Source organism: Artemia franciscana, chromosome 1, assembly GCF_032884065.1.
Source record: "Artemia franciscana chromosome 1, ASM3288406v1, whole genome shotgun sequence".
Taxonomy (NCBI): Eukaryota; Metazoa; Arthropoda; class Branchiopoda; order Anostraca; family Artemiidae; genus Artemia; species Artemia franciscana.
The window spans coordinates 61,308,386-61,321,290 of record NC_088863.1 but is presented as its reverse complement, the minus strand read 5'-3'; the positions used below and the strand labels follow the sequence as shown (position 1 = coordinate 61,321,290).

Genomic DNA, 12,905 nt, shown 5'->3' with positions numbered 1-12,905 from the left:
AAGCTTACCGCTGATCTGCTGGATAATTTTTTTTGTGTCACAATGCAACGTTATTTTTTCTTCAAAATTCGTTATCTACTTTGAGATCATCTTTGTAGTTTACATATAAAATTCAATAAAAGTTCTCTGATTTTATGCTGTTTTTCTGTGACATATTTATAGATAGCAGTGCTGAAATAATACCATATTCTTAATGTAGGAATAACAGTGCCGTACCAGGGGCAGTTTTAGGGGGGCAGAGGGAGCACTTGCCCCGGAAGTAGAAATTTAGGGGTGCAAAATTTCTAAGAAATAATTTAATGGTTATGATGTTGTAATTTTTAAGTTTTATTTCTAATAATTTTCAAGAATTCGAATCTCTCACTTTTACAATCTTTCTTAAATATCTCCTTGAACTAGTTAACCTAAAACTAAGAATGACGTCATACCTAGATTTACAAAGTTGGTTTGTTAAATATATTACATGATTTTATTCTTTCTCGAATGCCTAATGACGTCACAAATAATTTTAATTTGATCGTGTAAAACTCTATGATGTCATTCACAATATAAATAAAAGGAGTTGTAGATTATGCAGCTTCAGTACAAAAATAGACATCATAGAAGTGAATAGTTAAGTCAAATAGACGCATCATGTTAGATTTAAATTACAATGCTGCAGTAGCCAACATCAAAAGAAACGCAGAAATTCTGAATCTTTTGAATCCTTCTGAAATTCTAAATCTTTTAATTTTATTTGTAGATTCCAACGTTGAATATGCTGTCATTGAACTTCTTCTGAAAGCCGGGGCAAATCCTAAATACTGGTTTCAAGTGGTTGATTCCAACGTTGAGTATGCTAACATTGAACTTCTTGTGAAAGTCGGGGCAAATCCTAAATACAGGTTTCAAGTGCCCACTTACGAGACTGAATTAAATCAAAAAAAGTTTTTCATTTTGAAACAAGTATGGGGTCAAACGCCTTTGCATGTTGCCGTTAGGAATGGAAGAGTTGATTTATGTGATTTACTTATCTTGTATGGTGCCGAAGTGGATGGAATAAATTTAAATAAGGAAACACCTTTATTTACTTCGATAAAAGCCAATAATTCAGAAATGGTCAAGTGTCTTTTGGAAAATGGGGCAAACCCAAACTGTGCTCAGTGTTTACACCATGCAGCTCAGAAAGGAAGAGCTGATATTTGTCGATTGCTTTTTTCGTATGGTGCAGATTTAAATACAATGTTCTAATGTGGATGAAATTAATATGAATCGTGAAACACCTTTAGTTACTGCTATATTAGCCAATAATTCCGACATGGTCAAGCATCTTTTGGAAAGTGGGGCAAATCCAAACTGTGCACAGTGCCCTTTTGGGGTTCTGCACGCTGCGGTACGGAGAAGAAGAGCTGATTTATGTCAGTTACTTATCTCCTATGGTGCCAAAGTGGATGCGTTGAATGCATATAATACAACACCTTTAGTTCAAGCTATAAGTTGCAATGATTTGGACATGGTCAAGTATCTTTTGGAAAGTGGAGCAGCTCCAAACTGTGCTCAGTGTTTACACCATGCAGTTAGTAAAGGAAAACAAAATTTATGTCAGCTACTTATCTCGTATGGTGCCAATGTGGATGAAATTAATATGAATTGTGAAACACCTTTAGTTACTGCTATATTAGCCAATAATTCTCACATGATCAAGTATCTTTTGGAAAGTGGGGCAAATCCAAACTGTGCTCAGTGTTTACACCATGCAGTTCAGAAAGGAAGAGCTGATATTTGTCGATTGCTTTTTTCGTATGGTGCAGATTTAAATACAATGAATGCAAATAATGAAACTCCTTTAATGTTAGCAATCAAAAGCGCATCACATTTATAGATGGCTACAGAGGCTAAATCGCCAGATGGCTACAGTCAAATATTTGATTTACCAGCAAATTCACTGTAATGTAAATGTTTCTAGTGAATCATTACTGTTGGTACTTTCTATGGTCAATAGATGTCTAAGCGATCGCCCTTTTGCACAATGCCAAACATTGAAAGACGCATGTCGACAGGCGATAATCAAGCAAAATAAAGATACTGATTTATCCAGAGTATATAAATGCATGAAGAGTTTGGACATACCAAGTTGCTTAGTGTCTTATCTGTTTAATGAAGAACAACTGATTTTGGATTTCAGGACAAAAGAAGAGCGCAAACAAAAACGGTATCAAAATCTCCCACAAATCAGGCTCTTCAAATTTATTGCCTTCAAATATTTTCAACAGCAGGATTTATTAATGAAGTCCATAATTTATGTATGTTCAAAGAAGCTGAAGCTTAGACTGTTCACGAATAATGTCCTGTCTCTTCTGAGTTGCTGTATTGAGTGTCATACAGGAGAGGAACTGCAGAACGGGAGAAGAATCTTACCGCCTATGAAAACAACTGTCTTCGTCAGATCCTAGGGATCAGCTGGAGGAACCATGTCAGCAACGATGAAGATTGTGCTCACAAATACCAGCTAGCCAGCGCCTCCGTTGCGAGGCAACTAGGAGGGTGATACCATGGACATATACTTCGTATAGCAGCTCATAGACATCCCAAAATGCTCATCCATCGGAAACTGGAGGGCACCCATCATAGAGGGAGACCAAAAAACACGCAATGTAAAACGTGCAAGCATGACAAAAGAGCTGCTCCAGACAAGTCTCATCCTAGAGTGGGGGCCATCTACGCACGGCCCACTTGAGAGAAGATGGGAGGCTATTCGCTGACACCCTTTGTACCTCTGGAGGCACTCGAGGAACTAAGGTCTAAGGTAATTGCAAGAGATACAAATTAATCTGTGATCCAAGTTACTTCCAACACTTGTATCAATCAAGATTCTAAACCAGTATTTAAGCTCTATCGGTGATTTTTAATCTTCTTTTGCCAAATTATGTATTTACATTATAATTTGAAGGGTAGATTGACACCTGTTATTACCAGTTGTTTTTCCAAATAGTTCGGGTTTGATTGCATAAGCTGTCGTAATGGACTAGAGAGAAGAAAACAGGTCTATTGATGGGGTTTGTAACTAAAACGCGTCCTTTTTGTCAAAGTTTCATGGTTAACTGGTTGAAGACCAGTGAAGGTTACATTACCCAGTTATTGGAGTACTAGGATACTATTGTTTTACAATATCCAGTTTGCTAATACTATACGACCGCTCCACAGATACTAGGACCCTCTGACTGATTCCTTTGGAAAAGAGCTAAGACCCTTGAACTGAATATGCTACGCTTATCAACGAGAGGGTCTCGGTGTACATAGTTTATTTGTTGTTTAAAGTGGTGTTCTATTAAACTGTTTTGTTTTGATTAAAGAAGAAAGGGAAACAATCAAACGAGAACATAAGAACGTCAGAACGCTCTAACTAATTATCAGCTTGAGTCATAGCAAAATACTCCAGCAGAGTGACAGAATGGGTTCAAAACTCTAATGTAACAAAGCCAACCAGAATTGAGTAGGAGTTAGAGAAGAAGGAAGCCAGAGTGAGAATATTCTACATGAATCTTTGGTCTTTGTCTTGCTTGTACTCGTTCTTCCAGATATTAGATTATACACTGCTTCATGTACAAAGTCTCTGTTAATCTTTGGCTTCCATGGTAAACAGGTGAAGCTTTTAATGCTTTAGAGTTACTAATTTCTGAATGAATAGACAGTCGGTTGTATTTACCTATTTGAACTCAAAGAATGAACAGGGATAGCAAATGGATCAAAACTAAAATGTTTCTGGTCGGATACTAGGAAATCAATTAGCTTTGAAAAAGAAAACAAGGTTCAGATAAATTTTGGGCGATCTCCTGAAGCTCCCATCACTTTTGGGACTGTAATTGTGGTTTTTTATGCTTACAGGGATAAAATAAGGAAAGGAAAGGGTGACAATGTCGGTCTTGACTTTTTTACACAACTGTTGAAAGAAAAATACATTGGGATTTTCAAGTCAAGGAAGGACCAGAGTGACAGATGTGTGGCATTCAAGTTGAAGAATCTTGCGAGAGAGGTGTATGTTAACCACATATTAAAGAAAGAAGAAGCTATGATGGAGAAAAATAGTGACAAAAACAAAGCCAAAGAGAGTTCAGGGGTGTTTGTGATGACAACTCACGACCTTGACTCTCCGTTACTTTGTCCGAACATTTGTGTCGTTTATCTACTACAAACGAAAACTAATCTGTATTCAGATCTATACCTCATTATTCTAATGATTGCCCTTGAGCTTTGTTGATGGTGATTGCTAATCGAACATTCCCTGTGTCCCCGTCGTCATTTATAGATCCCCCTGTGCCCCCCGGCGTCCCCGTTGTTGCTGTTTTCCTGTGTCCCAGTCTGTAATTTCTCTTTGAGTGTCCCGGTCGTCATTTATATTCCCTGTGTCCTGGTGTCCCGGTCGTCATTTTTGTCCCGGTCGTCATTTGTGTTCCGGTGTCCCGGTCTGTAATTTCTCTTTGAGTGTCCTGGTCGTCATTTATATCCCGTGTACCGGTCGTCATTTGTGTCCCGGTGCTTTGTTGATAGTGATTGCTAATCAAACATTCCTTGTGTCCCGGTCGCTTTCTCTTTGAGTGTCCCGGTCGTCATTTATATTCCCTATGTCCCGGTCGTCATTTGCGTCCCGATGTCCCGGTCTGTAATTTCGTCAGTCGACAAACATGAAGTCACTCGACACACAGACACACAGACAACTTATTTTTTATATATATATATATATATATATATATATATATATATATATATATATATATATATATATATATATATATATATATATATATATATATATATATACTAGCTGTTGGGGTGGCGCTTCGCGCCACCCCAACACCTAGTTGGTGGGGCGCTTCGCGCCCCCCCAAGCCCCCCCGCGCGCGTAAGTCGTTACGCGCCATATTAGTTACGCGCCATTGTAGCTGTGTCCCTGTGTCCCACCTGTGAATAGAGATAGATATAAATATATATTTTTAACTACGTAAAACATGTGAATATACAACATTCTTCGCTGTCCCATTGTCTGTGCATATAAATAGCATTTATATTTATATGTCTGTGCATATACAAAGCCTTATGTACTAATAATGACGTCATATGCAAACGCTCTTTTTACAAACAAACAAACATGCATACACACAACTCGCTTCGCGCCACCCCAACACCTAGTTGGTGGGGCGCTTCGCGCCCCCACCCCCCAAGCCCCCCCGCGCGCGCAAGTCGTTACGCGCCATATTAGTTACGTGCCATTGTAGCTGTGTCACACCTGTGAATAGAGATATATGTAAATATATATTTTTAACTACGTAAAACATGCGAATATACAACATTCTTCGCTGTCCCATTGTCTTTGCATATAAATAGCATTTATATTCCCTGTGTCCCGGTCGTCATTTGTGTCCTAGTGTCCCAGTTTGTATTTTCTCTTTGAGTGTCCCGGTCGTCATTTATATTCCCTGTGTCCCAGTGTACCGGTTGTCATTTGTGTCCCGGTCTGTAATTTCTATTCAAACAATCCCTGTGTTTCAGTCGTCAATTATATATCCCGCCTGTGCCCCCGGCGTCCCCGTTGTAGTTGTTTCCCTGCGTCCCGGTCGTCATTTATATTCCCGGTCGTGATTTGTGTCCGGGTGTCCCAGTCTGTAATTTTTCTTTGAGGTTCCTGGTCGTCATTTATATTCCCTCTGTGTCGGTCGTCATTTGTGTCGCGGTCTGTAATTTATCTTTGAGTGTTTTTTCTTTTTAGTTTTTTTAGTTTTTTACATTTTTTCAGTTTTTTTTCTTCTTTATTTTTCAGCGTCACTATGAAGTACATATCGCCGAACCTTTGTTTTTTAACTTAAATCTGGTAGGCTGATGACCTTATCCAAGTCAAAATCCCAAACCCAATCATCATCGCTATCATTTTCAGTTTTGATATGTTTTGACTCTCGCTTTCCAGGTGGATTTTCATCTAACTGCGCGGTTTTGCGTTCTTTAGCCGCAAGCCTGTTTTCTTGCTGTTCTTGTGATTCCTCGGCACGCTTTCTTTTCTTACTTTCTCTATCAGCTGCAAGCCTGTTTTCTTGCTGTTCTTGTGATTCCTCGGCACGTTAAAAATTTTTCCGTGAACGCATGTCTTAAATACCAATAATGACGTCACCGTCATAGCAAAAATGACGACAACTAACTTCATGACGTCAGTCGACACAGAAACATGACGTCACCTGACACACAGACAGACAGACAACTTATTTTTATATATATAGATATATATATATATATATATATATATATATATATATATATATATATATATATATATATATATATATATATATATATATATATACATATATATATATATATATATATATATATATATATACATATATATATATATATATATATATATATATATATATATATATATATATATATATATATATATATATATATATATATATATATATATATATATATATATATATATATTTTAACTACGTAAAACTTGCGAATATACAACATTCTTTGCTGTCTTATTGTTTGTCCATATAAATAGATTGTCAGGTTTACCAACTCTTGAACATGCAACATAATAATTGTCCATGGGAAAACAATCCGTATTCATATCTATACCGCATTTTTCTAACGATTGCCCTTGAGCTTTGTTGATGGTGATTGCTAATCGAACATTCCCTGTGTCCCCGTCGTCATTTATATATCCCCCTGTGTCCCCGGCGTCCCCGTTGTAGATGTGTCCCTGTGTCCAGGTCGTCATTTATATTCCCTGTGTCCCGGTCGTCATTTGTGTCCCGGTATCTCAGTCTGTAATTTCTCTTTGAGTGTCCCGGTCGTCATTTGTATAGATATATAGATACAGTTTCATTTCAGTTTTTTCTTTTTTAGTTTTTTCTTATTTAGTTTTTTCTTTTTTAGTTTTTCTTTTTTAAGTTTCTTCTTTTTATTGATTTGTTTTCTTCAATTTGTCAATGTTCATTCTAACATTGACACTTGGAAAAATCTTTACGTGCCAAGCAAGCTAAAGCTCCAACAATTTATAATAAACCTCAAAATTTTGGGTATATGTTTTAAGGTTTTCGAATTACCTTAATCTTTTGTCAAAATATATTGAAATATTTGTGCAATTCCCAGTTTTTTTTTGTTTTTTTCTTATTTTAGTTGTTTAGCTTTTTTTAGTTTGTTTTCTTTTAGTGTTTTACCTTTTTTTTACATTTTTTTTAAGTTTTTTCTTTTTTTAATTTTTTTTTTATTTTTTAGTTTTTTTTTTAGTTTTTTCTTTTTAGTTTTTTTTTAGTTTTTTACCATTTTTCTTTTTTTCAGTTTCCTTTTTCTTCTTTATTTTTCAGACGTCATATGCAAACCCTCAATATAAAAATACATACAACTTATTTTTATATATAGACTAGCTGTTGGGGTGGCGCTTCGCGCCACCCCAACACCTAGTTGGTGGGGGCGCTTCGCGCCCCCCCCAAGCCCCCCCGCGCGCGTAAGTCGTTACGCGCCATAATAGTTACGCGCCATTGTAGTTGTGTCCCTATGTCCCACCTGTGAATATAGATATATATATATATATATATATATATATATATATATATATATATATATATATATATATATATATATATATATATATATATATATATATATATATATATGGTTTTAACTACGTAAAACTTGCGAATATACAACATTCTTTGCTGTCCCATTGTCTTTGCATATAAATAGATTGTCTGGTTTACCGACTCTTGAACATGCAACATATAATGGTCCATGTGAAAACAATCTGTATTCAGATCTATACCTCATGATTCTAATGATTGCCCTTGAGCTTTGTTGATGGTGATTGCTAATCGACCATTCCCTGTCCCGGTGTCCCGGTCGTCATTTACATCCCCCTGTTTCCCCCGGTGTCCCCGTTGTAGTTGTGTCCCTGTGTCCCGGTCGTCATTTATATTCCCTGTGTCCCGGTCGTCATTTGTATCCCGGTGTCCCGATTCGTTTTTTAGTTTTGTTTTTCTCCTTTATTTTTTTCCTTTTTTTTTCTTTTTTAGCTTATTTAGATTTTTAGATTTTTTAGTTTTTTTATTAGTTTTTAGTTTTTTTTTCTTTTTAGTTTTTTTGTCCCGGTCGTCATTTATATCCCCCTGTTTCCCCCGGTGTCCCCGTTGTAGTTGTGTCCCTGTGTCCCGGTCGTCATTTATATTCCCTGTGTCCCGGTCGTCATTTGTATCCCGGTGTACCGGTCTGTATATACATTCGTTTTTTAGTTTTGTTTTTCTCCTTTATTTTTTTCCTTTTTTTTTTTTTTAGTTTATTTAGATTTTTAGATTTTTTAGTTTTTTTATTAGTTTTTAGTTTTTTTTTCTTTTTAGTTTTTTTGTAGTTTTTACCTTCTTTTTAGTTTTGTTAATTTTTTCTTTTTACTTATGTCCTGGTCGTCATTTATACTCCCTGTGTCCCGGTGCTTTGTTGATTGCTAATCGAACATTCCTTTTGTCCTGGTCGCTTTCTCTTTGAGTGTCGTCATTTATTTTTTTCTTTTTTAGTTCTTTTAGTTTTTACCTTTTTTAGTTTTTTAGATGAAAATTTTTTTTAGTTTTTTCCTTTTTTTCTTTTTAGTTTTTTATTGGTTTTTACCTTTATGTTAGCTTATTTTTCAGTTTTTTCCTTTTTTTTAGTTTTTTTTTATTTTTTATTTTTTTTAGTTTTTTACCTGTTTTTAGTTTTTTTAGTTTTTTTAGTTTTTTTAGTTTTTTAGCTTTTTTACTTTTTTTATTAGTTTTTAGTTTTTTTGTAGTTTTTGCCTTTTTTTAGTTTTTTCAGTTTTTTTTTTAGTTTTTTATTGGTTTTTACCTTTATTTTAGCTTATTTTTCAGTTTTTTCCTTTTTTTTAGTTTTTTTTTAGTTTTTAGTTTTTTTAGTTTTTTACCTTTTTTTAGTTTTTTTAGTTTTTTTAGTTTTTTAGCTTTTTTATTTTTTTTATTAGTTTTTAGTTTTTTTTGTAGTTTTTGCCTTTTTTTTAGTTTTTTTAGTTTTTTAGCTTTTTTATTAGTTTTTAGTTTTTTTTGTAGTTTTTGCCTTTTTTTAGTTTTTTTAGTTTTTTAGCTTTCTTATTTTTTTATTAGTTTTTAGTTTTTTTTGTAGTTTTTGCCTTTTTTTAGTTTTTTCAGTTTTGACGTCACCTGATCCAGTTTTTTTCAGGTGACGTCACCTGATCCACGATCCACAGATCCACAGACAACTTATTTTTATATATATAGATAGTTTTTTTTTTTTACTTATGTCCTGGTCGTCATTTATACTCCCTGTGTCCCGGTGCTTTGTTGATTGCTAATCGAACATTCCTTTTGTCCTGGTCGCTTTCTCTTTGAGTTTCGTCATTTATTTTTTTCTTTTTAGTTCTTTTAGTTTTTACCTTTTTTAGTTTTTTTTTAGTTTTTAGTTTTTTTAGTTTTTTACCTTTTTTTAGTTTTTTTAGTTTTTTAGCTTTTTTATTTTTTTTATTAGTTTTTAGTTTTTTTGTAGTTTTTGCCTTTTTTTTAGTTTTTTGTCCTGGTCGCTTTCTCTTTGAGTGTCGTCATTTATTAGTTTTTTCCTTTTTTTTTTTAGTTTTTTATTGGTTTTTACCTTTATTTTAGCTTATTTTTCAGTTTTTTCCTTTTTTTTAGTTTTTTTTTATTTTTTATTTTTTTTAGTTTTTTACCTTTTTTTAGTTTTTTTAGTTTTTTTAGTTTTTTAGCTTTTTTACTTTTTTTATTAGTTTTTAGTTTTTTTTTGTAGTTTTTGCCTTTTTTTAGTTTTTTCAGTTTTTTTTTTAGTTTTTTATTGGTTTTTACCTTTATAGTTTTTTTAGTTTTTTAGCTTTTTTATTTTTTTTATTAGTTTTTAGTTTTTTTTGTAGTTTTTGCCTTTTTTTAGTTTTTTCAGTTTTGACGTCACCTAATCCAGTTTTTTCAGGTGACGTCACCTGACACATCCATCCACACATCCATCCATCCATCCATCCACAGACAACTTATTTTTATATATATAGATAAGATATAATCTGGCGTAACAGACATAGTGTAAAAGACATAAAAGACAAACAACTTATTTTTATATATATAGATTTTTATATATATAGAAACAGTTTCTTCTTTAGTTTTTTTTTCTTTTTTAGTTTTTTCTTTTTTTTTAGTTTCTTCTATTTATTGATTTGTTTTCTTCAATTTGTCAATGTTCACTCTAACATTGACACTTGGAAAAATCTTTACGTGCCAAGCATGCTAAAGCTCCAACAATTTATATTAAACCTCAAATTTGGGGTATCTGTTTTAAGGTTTTCGAATTACTTTAATCTATTGTCAAAATATATTGAAATATTTGTGCAATTCCCAGTTTTTTTTTAGTTTTTTCTGTTTTTTAGTTTTTTAGCTTTTTTTAGATTTTTTTAGTTTTTTATCTTTTTTATTTTTTTATGTTTTTTCTTTTTGGGTTTTTTCTTTTTTTTATTTTTTCAATTTTTAATTTTTTTTTTAGTTTTTTCTTTTTAGTTTTTTTTTAGTTTTTTACCATTTTTCTTTTTTCGAATTACTTTAATCTATTGTCAAAATATTTCGAAATATTTATGCAATTTCCAGTTTTTACATTCTAGTTTGTTTTCTTTTATATATATAGAAAATATAATCTGGCGTAACGGACAGACAACTTATTTTTATATATATAGACTAGCTGTTGGGGAAAACGCAATAGAGGCAACAATCTTGACAGGGCCTTTTGAGGGTAAGGCTGTTCTTATTCGTCGCATTCCCATGATTCCAACGGATCTGCCTTTTCAATTGAAAAGATTGTAATTCCCAATTCGAATAGCATTTGCAATCACCATCAACAAAGCTCAAGGTCAATCATTAGAAAAATGTGGTATAGATCTTAATACTGATTGTTTTTCCCATGGACAATTGTACGTTGCATGTTCGAGGGTCGGTAAACCGGACCGGTTTTTAGTACATACGGCTTTGTATATGCACAGACAATGGGAAAGCCAAGAATGTTGTTTATTCGCAATTTTTACGTAGTTTGAAACACATATATAAATCTATCTATATTCACAGGTGGGACACAGGGACACAACTACAATGGCGCATAACTAATATGGCGCGTAACGACTTACGCGCGCGGGGGGGCTTGGGAGGGCGCGAAGCGCCCCACCAACTAGGTGTTGGGGTGGCGCGAAGCGCCACCCCAACAGCTAGTATATATATATATACATATATATATATATATATATATATATATATATATATATATATATATATATATATATATATATATATATATATATATATATATATATATATATATATATATATATATATATATATATATATATATAAATATATATATATATACTAGCTGTTGGGGTGGCGCTTCGCGCCACCCCAACACCTAGTTGGTGGGGGCGCTTCGCGCCCCCCCCAAGCCCCCCCGCGCGCGTAAGTCGTTACGCGCCATAATAGTTACGCGCCATTGTAGTTGTGTCCCTATGTCCCACCTGTGAATATAGATAGATATATATATATATGGTTTTAACTACGTAAAACTTGCGAATATACAACATTCTTTGCTGTCCCATTGTCTTTGCATATAAATAGATTGTCAGGTTTACCGACTCTTGAACATGCAACATATAATGGTCCATGGGAAAACAATCTGTATTCAGATCTATACCTCATGATTCTAATGATTGCCCTTGAGCTTTGTTGATGGTGATTGCTAATCGACCATTCCCTGTCCCGGTGTCCCGGTCGTCATTTACATCCCCCTGTTTCCTCCGGTGTCCCCGTTGTAGTTGTGTCCCTGTGTCCCGGTCGTCATTTATATTCCCTGTGTCCCGGTCGTCATTTGTATCCCGGTGTCCCGGTCTGTATATACATTCGTTTTTTAGTTTTGTTTTTCTCCTTTATTTTTTTCCTTTTTTTTTCTTTTTTAGCTTATTTAGATTTTTAGATTTTTTAGTTTTTTTATTAGTTTTTAGTTTTTTTTTCTTTTTAGTTTTTTTGTCCCGGTCGTCATTTATATCCCCCTGTTTCCCCCGGTGTCCCCGTTGTAGTTGTGTCCCTGTGTCCCGGTCGTCATTTATATTCCCTGTGTCCCGGTCGTCATTTGTATCCCGGTGTACCGGTCTGTATATACATTCGTTTTTTAGTTTTGTTTTTCTCCTTTATTTTTTTACCTTTTTTTAGTTTTTTTAGTTTTTTAGCTTTTTTATTTTTTTTATTAGTTTTTAGTTTTTTTTGTAGTTTTTGCCTTTTTTTTAGTTTTTTTAGTTTTTTAGCTTTTTTATTAGTTTTTAGTTTTTTTTGTAGTTTTTGCCTTTTTTTAGTTTGACAACTTATTTTTATATATATAGATAGTTTTTTTTTTTTACTTATGTCCTGGTCGTCATTTATACTCCCTGTGTCCCGGTGCTTTGTTGATTGCTAATCGAACATTCCTTTTGTCCTGGTCGCTTTCTCTTTGAGTGTCGTCATTTATTAGTTTTTTTCCTTTTTTTCTTTTTAGTTTTTTATTGGTTTTTACCTTTATTTTAGCTTATTTTTCAGTTTTTTCCTTTTTTTTAGTTTTTTTTAATTTTTTATTTTTTTTAGTTTTTTACCTTTTTTTAGTTTTTTTAGTTTTTTTAGTTTTTTAGCTTTTTTACTTTTTTTATTAGTTTTTAGTTTTTTTTTGTAGTTTTTGCCTTTTTTTAGTTTTTTCAGTTTTTTTTTTAGTTTTTTATTGGTTTTTACCTTTATAGTTTTTTTAGTTTTTTAGCTTTTTTATTTTTTTTATTAGTTTTTAGTTTTTTTTGTAGTTTTTTGCCTTTTTTTAGTTTTTTCAGTTTTGACGTCACCTGATCCAGTTTTTTCAGGTGACGTCACCTGACC

At 33.4% G+C, this 12,905-nt stretch overlaps 1 protein-coding gene and 1 long non-coding RNA gene across 2 annotated transcripts in view; both read right to left on the bottom strand.

Annotated features, from left to right (window-relative positions):
- The window catches only part of LOC136032321 (protein amnionless-like), a gene marked incomplete in the record, with an annotated part of 67,930 nt that overhangs the window by 21,491 nt on the left and 33,534 nt on the right, over positions 1-12,905 (bottom strand).
- On the bottom strand, positions 8,183-11,231 carry LOC136032327 (uncharacterized). The gene is made up of 2 exons (XR_010618705.1): positions 9,416-11,231; positions 8,183-8,562 (listed from the first exon to the last, which is right to left on the bottom strand). It is a non-coding gene; the product is annotated as an uncharacterized LOC136032327 (long non-coding RNA).